This window comes from Notothenia coriiceps, unplaced genomic scaffold (genome assembly GCF_000735185.1).
Source record: "Notothenia coriiceps isolate Sejong01 unplaced genomic scaffold, NC01 NC01_scaffold00020484, whole genome shotgun sequence".
NCBI lineage: Eukaryota > Metazoa > Chordata > Actinopteri > Perciformes > Nototheniidae > Notothenia > Notothenia coriiceps.
The window spans coordinates 262,834-284,175 of record NW_011353185.1 but is presented as its reverse complement, the minus strand read 5'-3'; the positions used below and the strand labels follow the sequence as shown (position 1 = coordinate 284,175).

Genomic DNA, 21,342 nt, shown 5'->3' with positions numbered 1-21,342 from the left:
GTTCACAAAATAACATGTAAACACCTCTAAAAAAAAAAAAAACCTTAAAGGTCCTGTTCAATCATTTTATTTGTCCAGGTTTTGATATATTGATTGCCTCCAAGGCAGGTAAATATTGGTGAATGGTAATATATTTGTCATCCTCACAACTTACTTTTTTACATTTTAAAGTAAAATGTTTTTCCTATACAATGTCCAGGTGCATGTACAGTAAATCGAGACTGAACTCATGAACTCAGTAATCTTAAAATCTATATGCAACTATCAACAGAAAATGCTGTCAATAATTTCACTGGAACAACTTTTTAACAGAAATAGTCCCTCTGGAAAATGGAACCAAAAGAAGGAAAATCCATCGTCAACTGTTCCATAAATATACAAATAATCAAGCAAAAATGCCCAAAATATGATAGTACAGGGTGTACATATGTGCACTATTCACCCTATAGTATGAAAACTATAATCAATATATTGAAAATGTAGGGCTTTACAGGCAAACAGTTTTTTGAATAATTGTAATGTCAACTGTTGCTTTTTGAATATTGGGACAGGTATTTCTCCTTGTTCACTGATGTTTTACAGCTCAACCATTAATCGAGAAGGCTTAATCAAGAAAATGATGAATGAATGGACATTGTCAAATCTTTAATTGTTGCCATGATGAAAACTGTTGGCATTGTGTTCTCTGGATTATTAAAATAAGTAAGTTGTGGTGGCTGCAGAAACCTTTGAGAAACTCTTAATGGCTACATGCAGTACACCACTAGCTAAGTGGTAAAATATGTTTTTTCTTCATTTGGGTGAACTGACCCTTTCTAAATGCCCCACTCTGCCTTAGGCGGCGTCTGACTGTTGGCATGAGACAACTTGCTCCATGTTATATAAGCACAGGTCACCTCAGTTCAGCAGAATAGTGTAAACACACCATACAGTTAATTTAATAATAATCACACATTGATCAGCTTTCATTCTGGCTCAAACTCATCTGATTAATTACATCGTGTACATCTATTGTTCTTTACAACTCAGATTGCTGCTCAGTTGGCAAATCGGGTAGCCTTGACATTTTTGCTAAGATTTGTTTTGCAAACTCAGGGCAGCTCTCTGCCTTATAGATGAGTCAGTGTGAGGAGCACCCCCCTTCACACACACACACACACACACACACACACACACACACACACACACACACACACGCACACGCACACGCACACACTAGGACAGCTTCCTTTATCTCACAGCTCAATGTGGAAAATGTCTCACACTTTAAGGTTCATCGCATACATGATTAAGAAAGAAGAATTACACTGTGTGATATCGTTTATCACCAGAATATGAGTAAGGGGTTGGCATGTAAACCCGGCACCCAGAGTAAACACAGGCCATGTGACCGACTGGAGCGTTTACTTTGGCCGGCCTGCAGTTCCATGTGGTTTCACATGTGGCTAGATGAGGAGGGTGGAAGCAGGCAAAGGAAACTTAGATGCTTGTCTAACATTTCCGCTCAATCATATCCAAGATCATGTTACCATAACACACACAAGATTATTTTACACGGGCGCCACTCATTGAAGTTACAGTCTAAGTGTTAGGTAATAACAAAAAAGTGGAGAGCGTTACCAAATCTTGTTGACATTTTGCATGAGGGATATGATAATACAGCATACAATTCAGCCAGACACTCTGCATGGATTGGCTTGCAGGGTTTTTTTTTTCTAGGAGAAGTTTTGCTTTCAAGCTTGGCCTACTTTTCCAATTATGGCATCTCTATATTATGGGCAAAATACAAGCACTGCAAGACTGGATTAAAATGCAGCTCTTCCCAAAGAACTAGCATATACGTGCTAATTGAGTGTGAAAGATTCCTGACTACTACTACTACTGACACTGTACCTCAGCCACACCATAGACTATGCATTACATTAATGCACACAATGTACATAATATCTTGTTTTTCATTACTGCACATATTTTATTCAATTTCTATTTCAATGTAAATATTGCTATATTTTACTATATTTTTTCATGTTATTATAGTTTTTCTATCTGTGTTTAACCTTTTTTGTTTTACTTTTATGTATGCACCACAACGGAGTCAAATTCCTCGTACTTGTCAACCTACCTGGTAATAAACCTGTTTCTGATTTCTGATTCAGATTCCTCTTTCGTACAGAAGAAAAGTTTCTGCTTCAAAATTAGATGGTGCCTTTTTTAGCAAAATAGATAAAACCGTTAAAGTGGTCTTTTCACATTTTATTGTACTTATACCTGAATTATAAGCAGCTGATATGTATCCCATCTGTTAAGTGCTGCCCAAAGATGTCATGAGTGAAGAGTTGAAGAACAAGGAAAGTGCATCTCTACTCTGAATAATGAATGGAGACCATATTGTGGGATGGAAAAGAGGAGGATGTGGTTCAGTAATAGTCTGGTGAACATTTCTTTCTCGGCGAAAATTGTCGGTCTAGCTTGACTCTTGTTTCCAAGAAAAGTTAATGAAAATTACATGTGAAGCCTAATGACTGACTTTTACTGGATTTGGAGGCTGCAGGCAGCGAAGGCATATATTATTATATTAGGCTGCTCCTTTGAGCATTAGCATAGTTCCTGGCTATGCTCCACTTCCAGCAAACCGTTTTGTTTGGCGTTGTGTGGTAAAAGCATAAGAGGTGGATGAGAATAGACTGCAGCATCAGACCTGTGTGGTCAGTGGAACTGGCTGCTAGCTTTCAGATCTGTCATTTCACTTAGGGCAATACTGCCTTTACGATACATCATAAGTTTCCTCTAAAGTCAGACGGTTTTTAAAATTGGAGTTCAGAAAAGGCCGTCTTTTTTTAAACTCTGGGTAGAGAAGGGAGAGAACAGCCCCTCCCTGCAGAGGTGCCCTTGAGCAATGGCCTCAAGCCCCAACTGTTCCCCTGGCCGGCAGCAAATGGTAGAGACCATTTTCAAGAAAGTGTAGAGCGGGCATATAAAGCATTTGTGCTCAGTTAATAAGGGATTAAAAAAGGGAAGTTGAGATCACCCAAAAAGTGAGGAAGTGGCTTCGTTGCAAAGGTATTGCAATCAGGCTTTTTTCTGTGACATTCTATTCTTGTTTACGTATTTTAAAATACATATGTAGTGATTGTATGGATTGTGGTTTTGGCAGGGACTTTCTTTGAAGGTCTATTTTCTGCTTAAGAGTTATTAACTTTGTGTTATAAAGAAAAAAAAAGCTGAACATTATTTTCCATTGTGTGCATAAATAAGCAAAAAATGTTTTGCCTTTTTATTTATTTTATCTCTCACCTCGGTTTCAATTATTTTCATTCGTTTCAACCCAAATAAAAAAGGTTTTGACAATCCATTATTCCTTTATTTAAGCAAAAACCAAAATAATTAAATGAGCATTTCGTTATTATGGTTTTAAGCCTGACTTGAAAAAAAGTTTGAACCAAACCTTTTAAATATTTGTTTACTTCTATCCAAGTTTACAACACCAATATTCTCTGAAGTTAAGTTTACATGTTTTATTATTTATTCTATATGTCTTTCTCACTTATTAGTTATTGAGAAAGACAAGTAAAAAAGACGGATGAAATAAATAGTAAAAAATGGGCTCTAAATGTAATAAGTGGATTCTCGGTTGCTGTCGTGACAGGCTAATTCCTGGTTAAATAGCTTGGCCTATATGTAGCGGTATACATTTATTTATGTCTACCAGCCTTAATTTCTCAATTAGCTTCAGACATTAGGGAAAATCTAAGTCATTTTGGGCCTACTCGTGTTTATTCTGTCTGAGACAGGCTTGTGAATTTGAAACCCAAGCCCACGCCGTGTCATTCCTCTGTGGTCCCTCCTACCCCACCGGTGGGTGCAGCACGTGCATTAAAGGCAGCAGAGAGGCGTTCACTTTCATCCCCCTGTCATTTGGCTGCTTCCCAAATATATTGTCTAACCACGGCTCATTTCTCAGCTCGTCCCACCCACTGTCTCCTCAGCCTCTCAGCCCCCTGCGTATCTTTCTTGCAAACACATTTGTGTGTCTCCCTCTCTCCATCCCACAGCTATGATTTTGGCGTCAGGGTTGCTCCCACTCCCTCCCAGCCCTGGATCAAGTTACCCTGCCATTACTCAGTCGTTCCCCCTGCTAGGGTGCTCCATGTCAGGCGTAGCGGAGCCTGCCTGCTCGCTGCCTTCCTCTCCGGACCTGCGGAGTAGCTCAGTTCAACCACAGACGCCCCTGGTCAGTGGAGTCTCTCCAGCTATGGCACAGACTCCCTGGAAAATTATGCAGAGGAGCGAGTGGTTTGGAGCTGCAGATTTAGAGCTGTAGATTCAATTTCATGCTGCTTTTCTCCCTATGGTTTGTATTATAAATCGTTTTGTTGTTGTTTCTACCCTTACACCCACAAACACAAGAGTGTTTACTGCCAGTATACAACCAGCCCATCCCTAGCATGCGTCACAAGTCCACTGTTGATTTGTGGAGCTCATCGTTTTATGGTTATGTAATGTCGGTTCCCTTGACGAGTAAAACCTCTTGTTAAACCCCACGCCGCCCTATTCCCATAAAAGTGAGTGATGCAGGCAGTGGTACGAGGGCCCTCGCTATGCCGTATCCTACACTACGTTGGACTGGATGGGATCAGTACAGGTGGCTTAGCCAAAGCATGACACTGCAGAAATTTCACTGACTTGGCTTTATCGCTTGATTAATGCACGCTGAGTAAATCTATTGAGGAATTGTGGGATCCTATAGGTCTAATTTACGAGCGTCAGTGAGGGTAGGTGTATACCTGTGTCTCTGCCCATGCCTTTTCATAGGGTGTCAACTTTTATAGAGGCCTCAGCATCCTCCTCCTATTAAGCCTGTTGTGGAGCCATAACTCCCTTTCTGCTCCTGCCAAGCTCTCAGTAATTTATTTAGGTCCAACATATGGCTGTCCTGTGCGATCCAAGGCAACATATCGCATCACAGGAAGGCCTGCTCAGGCTGGGCTAATCCTCCCTAATTGAAAGGGAGGCAGCGTTTTGGGCCAGTGGCTTGTACGTCGCTCATCTCCCCGCTTGTTTTACAGTAATGAGACATCTGGGGCTGTAGAGCAGAGCTGTTTGTAGAGGGAGAAACGCTCCTGAGCTCCAGGGTCTGTAGGACTGTCACGGACTGAACAACAGAGCTGACTGCATGTGTACTCCTGTCTGTATTTGGCTATTTTATTCCGCAGTGTCCCGGCACAGTCTCATTTGCCATGCTAATGTTAGATTAGATTTACATCATCGGAAATAATAATACATTTAGGCCAAGGCTACAGCTATTAAGGGTAAGGGAGGACATTCCTTCGCCCAGAACAGAGTCTGCTAATATTAGGCTCACATTCCCTCCATCTACAGTTAGTCTGTAATGTTTTTTCTATGAAAATATTATTACTTAAGATAGGGGTTGTTTTTCTTCTCATTTTGTGCGACAGCGTTAATCACACTTAAGTTCCATACAAACATACGTTTTTATTTACCTCAAGTCGTATATCTCGGCACATTTATGGGATGCTCAGGAGCACCTCAGCAGAGTAAACATAAGCCTTGTAAATACAGCGTGCATACACCAGGCAGGGTGGGGGTCAGAGGTCAACCTGTTGTAATTCCACAGCAGTCTTGTACAGCTGTTCAAAGTATAACAAAATATATAACATTACTCTTCCCCAAAGTAATGCCATATGTCTGCCTAGTTTAGATGTGATTTGCCATTAGAGATGTCCTGATCACGTGATCGGGGATCGGAGCCGATCACGTGATTTTCAAAAGATCGGAATCGGGAGAAAAAAATCGGGGATTGGGATTTTTTTATTTTTTATAAAATATTTTTATTATTTTATTTAATGTTANTATAAAAGGGTTTTAGGACGCGTCACTGCACCACTAGAAGCCAACTCCTCAAGCTCAAGCTGACTGAAACTTTCTCTCACTCTTCTTCTCATGCTCCCCAGTGTTGGGGAGCATGAGAAGAAGAGTGAGAGAAAGTTTCAGTCAGCTTGAGCTTGAGGAGTTGGCTTCTAGTGGTGCAGTGACGCGTCCTAAAACCCTTTTATAATCTATCGATTAGATTTATGATTCGAAAATTATAAAAGTAGGATAGACATGTGGAGATTATCCGGCTGAACAAAACGTGCATTTATCAAACAGGTTTGTTTTCCACAGACCTTATTTCCAGCTATTTTCCAAAACCGTGAGGAGAAATCCCATTGCTTTTTTGTCGAGGGAACCAGCGGCTTACTTCCTGGTTTTAGGACGCGTCACTGGCTGCACCTCTCAATATGATGCCAATATAAACAAGGTCTTCTGTCGGCTCTGTACATCAATGCCGACCTATGCTGACAAGTGAAGAGTAGAACATATAAAGGTATTGGCTTTAGGGAAATGTCCCAGCAGTTTAGGATAACGAAGGTTCTAATCTAATACATAGCCATTACATGTCTAACTCCTAATGACAGGAAGGCAGAAAGCGCATTATACAAATAATAATACTCATAATACGCATAAATAATAGCCAGAAATGTTTTAACAATGACCACAAATCATCTTATTTTAATAAACCAAATAATGAACAATTGAGGAAAATGAGAAGAACTGATGATTCAAATGTTGTAGTACAAGTAGTAATGTAGTTAGTGCATGAATTACTATTGCAACAAATGTGTTAATTTTCTTCATTATTAGTCGATTTTTTTTGGACGAATGCTCCGGGCCAGTGGTTACAATGGTGGGGCCATTGACAATACAATTCCACCGGCCCGGAGGGCCAGTGGCATTTTACCCTTAATGTCTACCCCTGGTATCTAATACCTAAAAGTACGTTTTTTTTTTACTCTCACAGTGACAGAAAGTACAGTGCGTAATAGTGTCAATAAGTAATGTCAGGTGTAGTCGATAACAAGTCATTTTAGCCCTGGCTGGTGCATTACAAGAGTTATCTGGAATCGTGTCAAAAGCAGAAAACATAAGCACATGCATGTCTAAGACCCCGTTTACACGAGGACGATACGGGTTGTATCCGCATAGTTTATCTTGCGTATAGCCCTTTCGTTTACACGAGGCCGTAACAAAACGATAGAAACGGACCCCGCAAACGATAACGGGTCCCAAGTTGGATAGATCTGCAAACGGAACGCTCTGGGGGGGCAAATGGCTCCGTGTTTAAGCCTCTATACGATCATTTGTTGATAACGATGAAATAGCCCCGCCTCCCTCTCCCCACGTCTCCTGCTCAGAGATCAGCTGCTGGGCTGTCAGAAGAGGGGGAGGAATAGAGAGACTCCGTTTATTATTCTTATATTAATATGTAGAGTTGTTATCAATTAGTTTGTGCTCAATAAATAACAAAGAAGACCTCTGACCGGCACTTTTCTAATTTTGTCCGGAAGATTTAAACTTTAACGGACATGTTGACAGGCGGAAAAAAATGTTTTAACGGAAACTCTGCCGCATGGTTCCCTCGTCCCTTGTGAGAGGCGGAGAGGTGGGTGTTTTTCATCTGCTGGTGGACTACCGGAGACATTTACAGCAGGAGCACACACCACGGAGAATAAACAGAAGGGCAACCATGGCAACCATGCTCCTGGGTCTTCTTCGCTGCTTTTGGTGTATTTTGTGGCGGCAGCACCGCCAATTACAGGCCCGGCATATGTACTTCAGCGTTTCCAGCGGTCTCGTGTGAACGGACAAGTTAATTGAGCAGAATGCGTGTGAACGGAATACTTTTTTGAAAACGCATATGTGCGTAAACACAAACGCTCCCGTGTAAATGGGGTCTAAAGCAGCCCTATAACAGATGCAAATTATGCTGCTAAAGGCCCTGACACACCAAGCCGATTTCGGCCGTCGATAGATGTCTGGCCGTCTATTATTTTAATTATTTTATTTTCATCTCACCTGGACGCAAGAATTATACGATTATAAGTCGCTATGTGAAACAGTCTGTGAAACAGTCTGTTATGGACGAGAGGTCAAATGGAACGCACAAGCTATTTTTTGTTTGTATCACGCAATCTGTATTCCGGTTGCCTCTTTTGAATGACGAATACAAACCACCGCCGCCTGCTTGTAAGGAGAGTTATTGCCACTCACGCATGCGCAGTGCGTACGTGCTACTTGGCCGTTGGCTGAAGTATTTGCGGTGTGTTCCAGTGCGACTGTTGGCCAAGACACAGGAGACGTGAGGAGACGTGAGGCGACACAACAGTCGGGTCTGTCGGGACGTGTTCTTTGGTGTCAGTTTGGTGTGTCAGGGCCTTTAACTGAAAGCAGCACCTGTATTGTTATTCACCACAAATCATGCAGTGCTCCATATTATATAACAACTTTGAAATTGATAACTGTAAGCACTTATTTAAAAGATGATAAGGGCCTTTACTGGTGGGAAATAAGAGTACAATCTTCTATCACACTGTTTTAGCTTGTAGTTCTGAAATATCCATTTAGAATCCAAATAAATGGAAAGATCAGTCTTTGGCATAAAACAAACTTTAAAAGAAGAAGGCCCTTTATCACATTGATGCAAAGAATCCTTAAAGATCCATAGAAAATAGATTGACACATATGAAATGCACACAGAAGTTCAAAACTGTTGCATGGGTCCAATCTGCATTACTGTAGTTATAAATGTAAATATATAAAGTGCAATAAGATACGAATCAGTCAATAAAAACTGCATTACACCTTCTGTTTAAATAGATTACGTCTTGCTGATTTACATTCATGCTATGTAACAGATGATTGACTAGATTCAGCTTTTGTTATTATGTCAACAACAATAGTTATGTCCATACCAGTAGTTTGAATTCATCTTATATTCTTTAATCAAAGATAATCAATCGAAGTGCAACCAATTCATTGTTCTACTCTATACACAATGACTACATAAAGAATACCAAACTAACTTGATCACGTCAGAGTACAGGTGCAACTCCACCACAGCTGACATTCAGCAGGAGACTTGAGGACAGAAGGGGGGTTGCAGCCCACAGTGCAAAAATAAAATGCCGTGCAATGTGTGTGTTTGCACATTTCTCTGATCTCGATGATATATGTGCACGGATCAAACTGCGGGAAAATAGCCTCATGACGTATTTCAGCGATGCACAGCTGCAGGGTTAGCCGCAGGCCTGCTGAGCATTAGCTACACACATAAACAATGTATGACAATAATGTATAAGTGTATTTCTCTACTGTTTATTGCACGTGCAACTTCAGTAAACTCTACAACTACTGACGACTGTGAATTGAGTTTGAAGCTGTTTTTAATTCTGTAAATTAGAGACTTTAGCCAGAGGTCCTCAATGCTGCATGTAAATGCTGCGTGAAAACATTGCAAACGAGCCCTGTTTGCTTTCGTTTACTCTCTCCAACAGCAGCGGGCTGGGTGTAAATGTTGGATTAACTTTAAACATGTCTCACCTGGATCCCCAGTTATGTGGAGGAAGCGCCTTCAAGCTAAGATAGGCTCATTTTTCGTAAATACCAGGCAGAACCGTCGATCCTCCTAACTGTTTCTCTCCAGCCATTTTGAGCCGAACCGTTGACTTGATCCAGCGGGGGGATAGAAAAGAACCGCGTAATTTTTCAAATGTTTCTTAATTTGATGCGTACCAAAATAATTGACTAGATATAAAGGTAAGTAAAGTTTGTGTTTGAGTGAGTAATGTGTGTTTCAGAGGTGTGAGGAAGCAACCTCCTGCGGTCACTTTCCACTGTGAACCCCCGTGTAGAGAGAAATGGTACGGCTCGTTAAAATCCGGGACCTACTTTGCTGTGCTCTGTCAATGCATCCAATGAGCGCTGCAGTAGTAGTATAACCTGTAGCAGAACAGCACAGTGCTGTCACTGTCAGACAGCTGAGAGGACAGTAGAAATATCAAAAAGCTTTGATATAAATGGTTTCTATAACACGCTTTAACAATAAGGTAACTTTGCCGTAATGTGCAGAAACACATACACCTTCATACTCACCCTTTTGATGACAGAATAGGCAATGGGGCTAGAAGTAGGCTAGGTATCCACTAGGCTACTTTATTAAGAAAAGGTGAGTTGATATGCTTTTATTGTAGGTGCTGTTAGGGGTAGAGTTCATTTTTATGCACCGACAAAACTTGAACTCCTGAATTTAATTTCAAGACCAAGTTGCAATCAAATATCACTGATCTCTATTTTCACAGATTCAACACCTGAGTGGACTACTTCAATGTACATGTCAAATATAAGCATCATAAGTATGAAAACTAAGTTTGTGAACTGAATGACTGTATAGAAAAACTACCCAAAGCTAAGTTAAAGCCCAGTGTGAGTTATAATTATTACAAATTAGTTTGTAATATCAATATTTGATTTATAACTAAATTTATATATCTTGGTCTAGGATGTTTCCAAATCTTGTACAATTCTATCTTTAGAATGAAAGCTTAAGCTACAGGCACACTTTAGACATACATTTAACATGTTGTTATACACATAATGTACATTCATGTCTACACCCACATACAGTATACTCATACTTATTTCAATTATTCAATGGCGTATTTAATTGAATGCTGCTATGCTAAAATTCTTCCTGTTAATACAGTTGTGAATATCATATAACACAAAAAGTGTTCTTGTTGCAATTGTCCCACTCATATTTTATTCTAACTGCAATAACAAAAGAAAATAAATATCACATTTAGATTTCCAATGATTTATTTTCTTGTTGTTTGTTTTTGCTGTTCAGTCAGCCTTTATAATTCTAATGAAGTCCTTATCAATTATAACCATACATTATAGGATCTGTTATGATGACACAAATGCATACCCATAAACACACACATTTAGCCATGCATGTGAATTCACACACACACATACACATACGCCCTTTCTACTGGTATTTCACACCACGTTCTTGGTGCAATGAAGCATAGTGTTGTTAGTTTTGCAATTTGAGTCACCTGGGGCTACACATGTCCTCTTCTGTTAACCACTGTCACAGGCCTCCGTGTACAGACCGTGCCAGGTGGCGATGCTTTCTGCCTCTGACTGTTTGTTTGTGTTTGTGGATGACAGACAGACAGTATAAGATGTATTCATGCTACTCAGGATTCCTCTGCGTCTTTTTCTGTCTCCTTGTGAGTGTCTTTCACGCAGCAGCAGTGACAGAAGCATTGAGAACAAAGACATGTAATCAGGAACTTCAGTACAGGTGTTGTCACTGCTGCGTTTCTGAAAGGCTCTGTTTCACACTGATAGTGCTCGGCGAGTAATATCAATATTTCTCATCTCGCCAAAACAGGATATGAAAGAGAGTTGCCTTTCTCTGTTACCCTTGATGAAACACTGAGGTATCACTCACTGGACCGTGTGCCTTGTAACTGTAACACTCCTCGGGTATCCCTTTGAAACATGTTTTTAAAGAAAATTCACTAGCTAGGAGCTTTTTTTTAACAGCACATTCAGAGAAAAAAGTAGTTGTGGCCTCCCTACTTTGTGATCAATACAAGAATCTTTAGCTCAGGGCCAAATAGAATTAAGAATTGCTTTAGGATAATGACAGTATCGACCAGCGCTCAGTAAAGCGTTTCAAGCGGTGGCAGGTTAATTCCCATCTATGAAGGTGTTCAGGGAGCCAGTCTGAGTCAGGTTTGACGGTCAAAGTAATTCTCTCCAGTGGTGCTGCTGTAGCACTATGCACCTATGCATTTTAAAGGTCTCCTACAATTTTTAGGCATATATTATAGGTCTCAGATATATAAAAAACATGTTTATGAAGTGTTTTGCTCAAAATACCAAACAGATCACCCATTCTAGCCATGCCTCATACCCCTCTATTTCAGCCTGTTAGAGAAGTGCTGTTTCTGGTTCCGTAGCTTTTCAAATCAAGGTGAGTATACCATTTTTATATCCTGCAGATTTACACATACTCTCTACAGTACAGCGTTAGCTCCAGGGTTGGGTTGTAACGGAATACATGTAACAGCGTTACGTAATCAGAATACAAAAATCAAGTAACTGTATTCAGCTCGCGTTACATTTGAAAAACGAGTAATCTGATTACAGTTACTTTCGTAAACCTGAAGTGAATACATTTTGGATTAGGCATACTTATTGGAATTATTGGTGGAAAGATTTCCTCACAACATTTAATATTCATTACTAAAGGTACAGCCGAATCATCACAGCGCACAAAACCTATTACCACTGCAGATGGACCAAAAAAGGGAGCGTTTGTAAAAAAAAAAGTGGCGGGTCCGCTCAGTGAAACAACAACAACGAAACATGGAGGAACAAAAGTCTGCGTTTAAATCGCGCGTGTGTGTGTGTGTGTGTGTGTGTGTGTGTGTGTGTGTGTGTGTGTGTGTGTGTGTGTGTGTGTGTGTGTGTGTGTGTGTGTGTGTGTGTGTGTGTGTGTGTGTGTGTTTAAAACACATCAGCCACACCGCTCTTTAGCCTTTCTAATGATTCTGAAGGTAAACACAGTGAAGGCGGTGCGTGAAAGGCACTGCGCGCTCCTCTTCTGGGGCTGAGTTAACCCTCCCGCTGCCTCCTGGCGCTGCAGAGATTTCATGAAGTGAAGGAGGTTTTCCTTCTATAAAACAGCTGCGGGCAGCAGATCTGTGAGTGTCACGGACATGAATTCATAGCTCAAGGCAGACTGGTGCACAGTCTCCTGTTTTGCCAATCCGGTGCTTAAACAAATATAGCTCTACACCCCTGGCCGAAATGTCCTTAAAATGAAGTCCGAGTTCGACATTTTAATTCATGTCCTGCCAACACTGGCAGGACAGAAGGCGACACGCCCGTTCTAAGCCGTGTCCCTCACTCCTCACATCCCAAGCTGCATCCCCAACAAGTTTATTATGTTGTTACATCGTTTCAGATGTTGTGTTTCAGTTGTGCTCTTGATAAGCCATTAAAACAGTAAAAACACGTTCAGTTTCCTTTTGCTTTTTGTGTCTCCTGTTCACCAAAACATACCCATCTGTTATGGAAAAAGAAAGTAATCTAAAAGTAATCTGATTACTTTTTTAAGACACGTAACTGTAACTGTATTCGGATTACTTTCAGAGCCATGTATTCAGTAATCAGTAACTGATTACATTTACAAAGTAACCCTCCCAACCCTGGTTAGCTCTGAGTGTGAGCGATGCTTGCTAATGTAAACACAGACCATATTGCTTCCAAAACACGTCGCGCATTGTTTTTGATAGGGCCGTGGGCACATTTCCGATATCACGTAATATCGGCAGCAAATCTGGATCAGCTCCATTGTACTCCCGTTTTTAGAGATGTGGGTAAGGAGCAAAAGAGAGAGGGTTTTATTTTCGGACACTTTATGAGTCTACAGACACACCGCGGGAACACATATTTATGTATAAAAGACATCAAAAAGTGTATTTTGCATGATAGGAGACCTTTAAGCTCCATCATTAAACAACCTATTCTTTGGAAACTCTGACATATGAAAGCGTCTATGCCATCATTGAATTGGAGAGGAATCTTTAGCAAAAGCTATACTCCAATAGACCACACTAGTCAAATCAAACTACTGGGAGGTTATGGAATAATCCATCCTCTCCATTGGCTTGTGTAAACCCAAGTATCCTTAGGCGACGTATGGATGACATGCCATGAATTACAGGTCAGCATGAGTTATGATCAGATCAGGCTACAAAGCATTGAAGCTGACACTATAATATAACATAACAGCACAATTGCAGCTTATACAAATGGTTAGGCAACAATCATAGGAAAGAATTTGCATTTCCTCCACAGACATTCAATAATTCTTGCAAAATACAAAGAAGAAGTGTTGTAAGTTCTCCTCAAACTGATATATTTGTAAGCGCAGTACCTTGAGTGAGCATTCCTTCTTGCCTATTCCCTCTGTGAATAGAAGTAATTTACCTTGCTCATTATGTGAGACGTTGAGGTGTTTTGATGTTTGGAGATGAAAATGCTTTGAGATGAAATATTCATTTTTTTAGTTGGCTTAATTATGTATGTGTCCACTGTCAAGTTGAAAACTGCTGCTCCTGTGAGGGATGTTTCAAGCGTACCTTTTTGCCATTGGCACAGAATACATTACCTCCTTATTACAGGGATTGCCTGGCGTACACTCATATGCAACCTTATGGAAATATTAAATGAAGAGACTGCACACCTCAGTGGACACACTGAATAAGCATGAGCGTCTCTTGTTCATGACTCATAATATGAAGGTTGGGCTGATAGTCGCTTTTTTCCTCATTTACTGTTGTGTTTTAACCAAGACTTTGTTCTTTTCATAAAGACAAAGGATATACCTGTACTCTTTGTTCTTTTATTTTACATAACCTTATTCCATCAGTGATATAATGAGTCAGTGCTCTGGATTCTGAGCAGATGGTAGAGGTGCCTTAGGTGTAATTTGTCCAGCATTAGGAAGGTCACATCCCTGTATATGTGGCTTTATGGTCATGTAAGGATTTAGCATGTCAAGCTGGGGGTGGGGCCAAGGAATAGGTCAACATTTTGTGAAATACTCATAATGAAAGAAGCTAAAATGTACATTTTATCGGCTTATTTTAACAATGTGATCGCATGATTTCTCCTAATTTAAGTGTTTTGGGCTGTCGGTCCATGTATATTTGAAACTCTTCTACTTACAATGTCATAAATTCAAGCCAAATCCCTCTTTCCAAAGTTGTAAAATATAATAATGAAACACTAGTCTATTTTACTTTCAGTTTTGTCCAGATGTCACAATGAAAATGTGAAGCTCTCCACATGTTTTTAATAGGGGCTTTTGGTGCATGCTTGGCTTACATCATTGGGGTAAATACTCAAGAGGTGATCAAGATAGATAAAAGTTAAAAATAAACACGCACAAATCTGCAAATGCATACCAGAGACCTGGAAATTCACACACATAAGCATCTATATGGCCTGATAAGTTAGGACTTACACGTTGAATAGTTGATTTAAGTTATCCCTTTTAGCTACATCTTTCTAGGTATCTCTATATCATTTTCTTCAAACACACTTTAACTTTTTAAGCCTACACTATGAGCTTTAGGACATATTCTATACACAATAGTGTCCTTTCATATACCGCCAGAAAAAGCTTTAGTGGATTCAGTGTTTGAACCAAATCTTGGAATTCATCATTGATCATTTCCATAAGATGTGTGCAAGAATCCCACTCGTTTTTTTTGTTGTAAATCAGATACTAAACACTCCAGTGAGTTTCCCATCATGAACAACTCACAAACACAAAATCAGGACTATCTCTGTACATGTTTATTTCCAAAGCCTTACTAGCTGTTATGTTATTATTGCAGTCATTTCCTGTGCTGGAATTTCATTTTGGGGCTCCCTTCTCGCTCCTAAAACTTACTAGCGGCCTGTCACCCTTTCAGCACCTCTCGCTGGCTCTTGTAAAGGTGTGGGTGGCCGTGGTTGGACCCTGAAGTGGCTGCACGGACGCTGAGCTGTGAAATTACATTAAGCCGCCAGCTTTGGGCCCATGGCAATCCTTCCTTAATGAAAACTGTTTCACAGTGCAGGCTGCGCAGAGCGGCGGAGACAATCTGTTTGACAACCAGGGCTTAATATGGAGAGGTGGAGTAAAGGGACACCATAGTAATTGGCTGGCATTTTGGATGTTCATTTATAGTACTCCGCCGCTATTCGTGTACTGAAAAAATGTTCTGATGTTCTGTAAGTGTGTGTGGGAAAAGAGTAGGTGTGTGGTATTCACATTCATCCAGTGAAAACAGCAGTGTCCTATCAGATTGAAACATGAGAACGCACAAACATAAACAACCCACACATTACTCACTTATAGAGCCAGTCTATACTGCCATAAACTTCAGATGTGTTTCCTTCTAATGGAAATGTGATGTATAGACAAATACACTCACATAGGGGAACATAACCTTTTCATATGTATTAAAAGGTCACATTATTCATCAATGAAAAGTGCGTTCCATCATATTGTAAGCCGCCACATGGAAGTTTGATGTCGTAAAGCCGATTTATTTTTCCGAGGACTCTGCCTCCACTTCAATACAATGGAGGTGAATGTAATTTTGTTTGCGATGTGCACAACTTTAAATCAATGCGTTTAAATGTTCACCCAGCAAAACAAAGAAGATGGTGAAAGACCTCCACTGGAAGACACCCCAGACTACACCGGTGATCATTCAAGGGTTGGCTATCGGGATGGTGGTAGTGTCTCATCGTCAAGGGGAAGATTTTGTTAAAAAACTATCAGTGTACCTAGACCATACAGGCGAAGACAGCAAACACAAACTACAGACCGACTCCACAATTGAAGATTATAACATAGCAATGTTATTTAGTCCGTCACTAAAAGCTCATCATTTTGTGTGTGTATTCTTGCCCCATTGTGAGTTATAAAGAAAATGTGAAGCAAAGCAAATGAAGGTACATTTACATTATAACGGGCCCGGCAGGAAAGGTCAAATGCTGCCCCCTAATTGTTTTTAGTGCATGTGGAAAATATGTCCGTGTCCTGATTTCAACTTGTTCTGCTGTATAAGAATATCAATTAATACAGCTTTTTTTTTAACTCAACAAAAAAACTCTTACAGATTCAGTTTCCTTATTACGTTACATGCTGTGAACTGTTTGGATTTCTTAAAAAGGGAGTACCGGTACTTCAAATAAATGTTTCACAGTGAGGTCATGTTGTATTAGTCTAGTTGCCAGCTCATACAGTCCTTTTGCGTACCCAGAAATGTTGAGCATATCAAGTTTTATGATAGAAATGTATAGTACGGGTCCCCAGCACATGCCTGATGCTAACTTGCTTATAATGGGCAATTTGTACAATAAGCATAAGTTGCGTTGCATAGGCAGAAATTACCATTACAAAGGGAAAATAGTAAAACAAAAACCGGTATGTCCGATTTAGACAATTTTTGAGTGATTTTGGGAGTTATTGAGGATGCTGAGTCCATTTCTGACATTTTCAAGAAAAACATTTGTAGTTTTAACAAGGAAGTGGCCAGATTTGTACTCCTGGTGGGCTAATTTTTATTTGTTTTGGGTCGATTTTTAAGATTTAGGGGATTCTGGATAATTTGGATTGGACAGATTGTCTATTTATTTGGAGGAAAGTTGTCAACAGGGAAATAATGTTAATCTTGTGCTCTCTATATCCAATGGTCGCAACATTAGTCAAGGTAGTCTAAATCTGCCCACTGAGTATAAATATGGCCACTTTCTGGTTAAAACGGCCATTTTAGACTACTAGACTATTCTGTCCTAAACACCGAAAAATAAGTTCCTTCACATCAGCCCGATAGACATAACTCTCAAAACCAAGGCACATTGTTCAAAAACCTCTTGCTCACCAGTCAATGATTATGTCTTTTAAAAAAAGAAATTGCAAAATGTAACTTCTTCTTCAAGTGCCATACGGTTTAGGAAATGGGCCTACTTTTTTAAGATAGAAGCAGGAAAAAGGTATTAAAATGTATTTTTACTGCATCCCCTGATAAACAACATCATCCTGTCACTTCAGTACACCTCAATTCACACGTTTCATTTCACCACACTCTGGTTTCAACTGTAAGAAAAGATGTCTCCAGAAATAACGCCTTGATAGCCTGAGTCAGAGCGCACAAATTCTGTTCCAGACGCAAGGACAAATGAACAGTAAAATGCACCAGGCTCTCCAACGAACACAGTATAAATTTACACCGGGCTTTCCAGAGGATGGCTGTCTCCTTTTGACAGTCACAAGAGGAGGGAGAAGACCAGTGCAAGCCTGTCTGGAGCACAGAGGTTGTGTGTGTGTGTGTGTGTGTGTGTGTGTGTGTGTGTGTGTGTGTGTGTGTGTGTGTGTGTGTGTGTGTGTGTGTGTGTGTGTGTGTGTGTGTGTGTGTGTGTGTGTTCATATGTTAGGATAACTCCACACACGTCTGGCTAGCCAAAACAAGTATATATCTTGGCCTGCCGTGGAGACGCAGCGTTACGTTCACCCGCAGGTCAGGAGCTCTCAACCCCGTGGCCACCCACCCCCGTGGAATCATGGGAGTGGGGGAGTTTGTGTTTGTTTGTGTAACTCTGAGCATTAAAGAGGGAGCTTCTTCACCCCCTGTTGCCAAATCCTTTCTTAAACGAATTATATAACTTTGATTTTTAAGTCATAGAGTGAAGAAAGAAAGAGGAAAGAGGAAATAAATTAAAGGAAATCTGTTCCTTCAACTTCAATTAAAGATGTGATTTACAAATGAAAAACCTGTGTATGTGTCATGCAGAGTACTAGTCAGCGTTTGATAACAGTTCTGTAATGTCTTCTGTTGTTTGGGAAAAGATTAGTAAAATATGAGAACCCAGAGGATATCATGAGGGTGGTCTTGGGTTGATCTTGAGACTTTTTACAACGTCACACCATAATGGTCTCGGTCATACAATTGTAATTCAACACAAAGCCTTGCAACATTTGAAAGACATGGCTGTGTACTAGGGAGATTCTAAGGCCTGCAGGGCAAACTCCTGGTTTATGATTGGCTTGTTCCTCTGTGGGGAACCCAAGCCATTCGCCTTCTTTGTACTTCCACTACAGACTCACAAGATACATTTGGTCGAATTAAAGCAGAATTAGCCAAAAATATTGTGACTTTTACCCTATGTGTCAAGAACAAAACATCCTACACTTCCCATAATGCAATTTCATAGCATCTTTAATTAGACCTTCTCTCCCTGGTAAATGCTATATTCAGACCCTTTACTCTAATGAAAGTAGGAATACATGAATATAAGTAAAACTCTTGCATTTAATAATCAACAAGCAAAATGTACTTAAAGTGTCTAAAGTAAAATTAGTCAATGCAGTATAATGTAACTATATCCAGTTACAGTAAATAATTGAATTATTCTTTCTAATGTGTGAACCTAAATTGCTGTTGTGTTTGTGGGAAAGGCCATTTTGATTAATGCAGAAAAACTCAATGTGGAGGATTTTATTTGTAGTATAATTATTATTATTATATAAAAGTTATTTCAATGAATTGCTGGCCATCATAACATAATTACGTATAAGTGTGAAATCTTATTTTATAAAGTGAGTAGAAACAGCTGTTATATAAATGTTTGGAGTAAAGAAATTCAATATATCCTCTGAATTATGATGGAGTGTCATGAAGTGCAAAGGACCTCAAAATAAGTACTGCAATTGAGTAAATGTGCTTTACACCACCATGATCCTCCGTGCTAACCATTTGTAAATTAGGCTTTCTATTCAAAACGTTACCCCTAAGTCCAAGGCTGATAACATCAGCAGGGTATTTTTCTTAGTCTTTGTAGTCTCTGCAGAGCCATAAAAAGCCTTATTAAACTGCTTTATTAGGTTGATTAGTACTCCTCATGACAATAAACTTATTTGTTTCAAATCTGGAGTTCCCCTTTGACAGAGCATTTGAATACTTTGGGATGTCTAACTAGTGTTTTGGTTCTGTCCTATTCACCTTTTCCTCTGACTAAGATGTTTGAGGTGTGGCTCACTCCGACAAGTGTGTCAGCTACTTCCTGTCTGGAGAAAAATCCATAGAAGAAGACGGAAGTGACTAGCGTTGTGGAGGAAAATAAAGAGATTGACATCTAGTCCTCAAAACATTGCATTGTTGGGCTCAGACTCTGACAGCATGCATTCAACTACTGAATACTTTGGCTGATATTTGTTTCAGGAGTTTCCTCCAGGGACTGATTTGACCTCAGTAGAGAGACATGAGAAAAATGCTCAGGCATGCAATAAGATCTGTTTATCTGCTGCGAGCCAGATTGTTATAAGGAGCATAATTTATAAATCAAAAACAGGGTTTCCTTACAAACTCCGCTCAATTCTCACGGCTTTTTATGTGCACTCCACTTCTAGGCTGAAATTGATTTTTCCACACAGTATCAGTTGCAATGTAGGCTCCACCTGAGCACTTTTAAAGTGTGTGTGTGTGTGTGTGTGTGTGTGTGTGTGTGTGTGTGTGTGTGTGTGTGTGTGTGTGTGTGTGTGTGTGTGTGTGTGTGTGTGTGTGTGTGTGTGTGTGTGTCTTTTAGTGCTGGATAACTGCAGCTGCAGCTGAGTGCCATGAGGGTGATAGTGGGGGTTGCTGGTCTGTGGGAAGGGGAGGAGGAGGACCTCACATTTAGCTGCCGTCCCTTGGGAGAGATTAAGCAGTTTAGTCTTTGCTGTGTCTCTCTCTATCACTGCCACCGCCTCCTGCTTCTCCTCTCTATTCGGAGTGTACCTTTACTGTCATCCTGCTTTTGCACTTTCTGTTCCTCTCTTCTACTCTCATTTCCTCTGTTCCTTTACTTGCTTTCTTTACCATTCATCCTGCCTGTTGAGCTCTTTCCGCCAGACTGTTTCTATTTTACACCCTTCTCCCTTTTCTCTTACCCAACCCTCTGACCCTGTGACATCCAGCTGATTCTCTCCACCGACAGCCCAGATGGCACAAAGCTAGTGTTTGTGGTTGGATGTACGGGACAGCCCCCCCCCCCCTCTCTGTCCCAACTCAACGATAGGCTGCTTTGGCCGGGCCTTCCCACTGAGCTAAACCTCTGGTCCTGCGTGGAGCACCACAGGGCTCAACCACTACTCACATTAATCTCCTAAACGATCCTGGACCTAAGAGGATCAATACTCATTTTCAGGGAGCAGCATGATCCCTTAATGTAGTGGAGGATGGCTGCTTATCCCTCACTCTCTCCCCCCTTCCCGCGCCTCAGATTCAACTCCCCATAGGAAGAGCAGGAGTCAGCCTTTCATTCTATTTCATGGCCCACTTTAGTTAAGACAATATCCTGATTTTACTGCCAATGTCGTTATTCAGGTGAATAGCACCTGTGCGTCCTCTTGGGGGAGACTTTTCCAGGCCTTCACGATAATAAAAACTGCCTCTCTTTATTAGCTGAAGTAGCAGTTTTAGTGAGGTACCCATTTTTATGATTGGAGATCAATGTCTTGTAATTGACTTCTCTGACCCCGCATTCTTTCAAATCATAGAGGGGTCATCGGGAATCCTGCTCGTTTCTAACAACCTCACCACCTCCATGTATTTCTCATTTGTTGGACTTTGCTCTGGTAAAAAATACACACTGATTTGCCAGAGAAAATAAATCACACTGTTTCAATCCAGTTCCTGAAACACAGCAGAGATGTCTTCAGGCTATTTCGTACGAGTAGTGGTCGTATAATTGTTATTCTTTGTTTTCCACAGACGCTGAAAAATGACTTCATGCTAATAGCGGGGCATCCAAGGAAAATGGGAAAGACCTGACTTTCCATTGGATAACAAGCATCCTATTTTTCCAGGCTCGGTGTCGGGG

At 40.4% G+C, this 21,342-nt stretch overlaps 2 protein-coding genes across 3 annotated transcripts in view; one reads left to right on the top strand and one right to left on the bottom strand.

Annotated features, from left to right (window-relative positions):
• znf438 (zinc finger protein 438) overlaps window positions 1-9,539 on the bottom strand; it is a 42,095-nt gene extending 32,556 nt beyond the window's left edge. For both annotated transcript variants that reach the window (XM_010779685.1, XM_010779684.1), the window contains exon 1: window positions 9,439-9,539. The gene's annotated coding sequence lies outside the window, so the exon portion shown is untranslated. The remainder of the gene's footprint in view (window positions 1-9,438) is intronic.
• Window positions 1-21,342, top strand: part of zeb1b (zinc finger E-box binding homeobox 1b) — a gene marked incomplete at its 5' end in the record, with an annotated part of 240,925 nt that overhangs the window by 175,375 nt on the left and 44,208 nt on the right. The window lies entirely within an intron of this gene.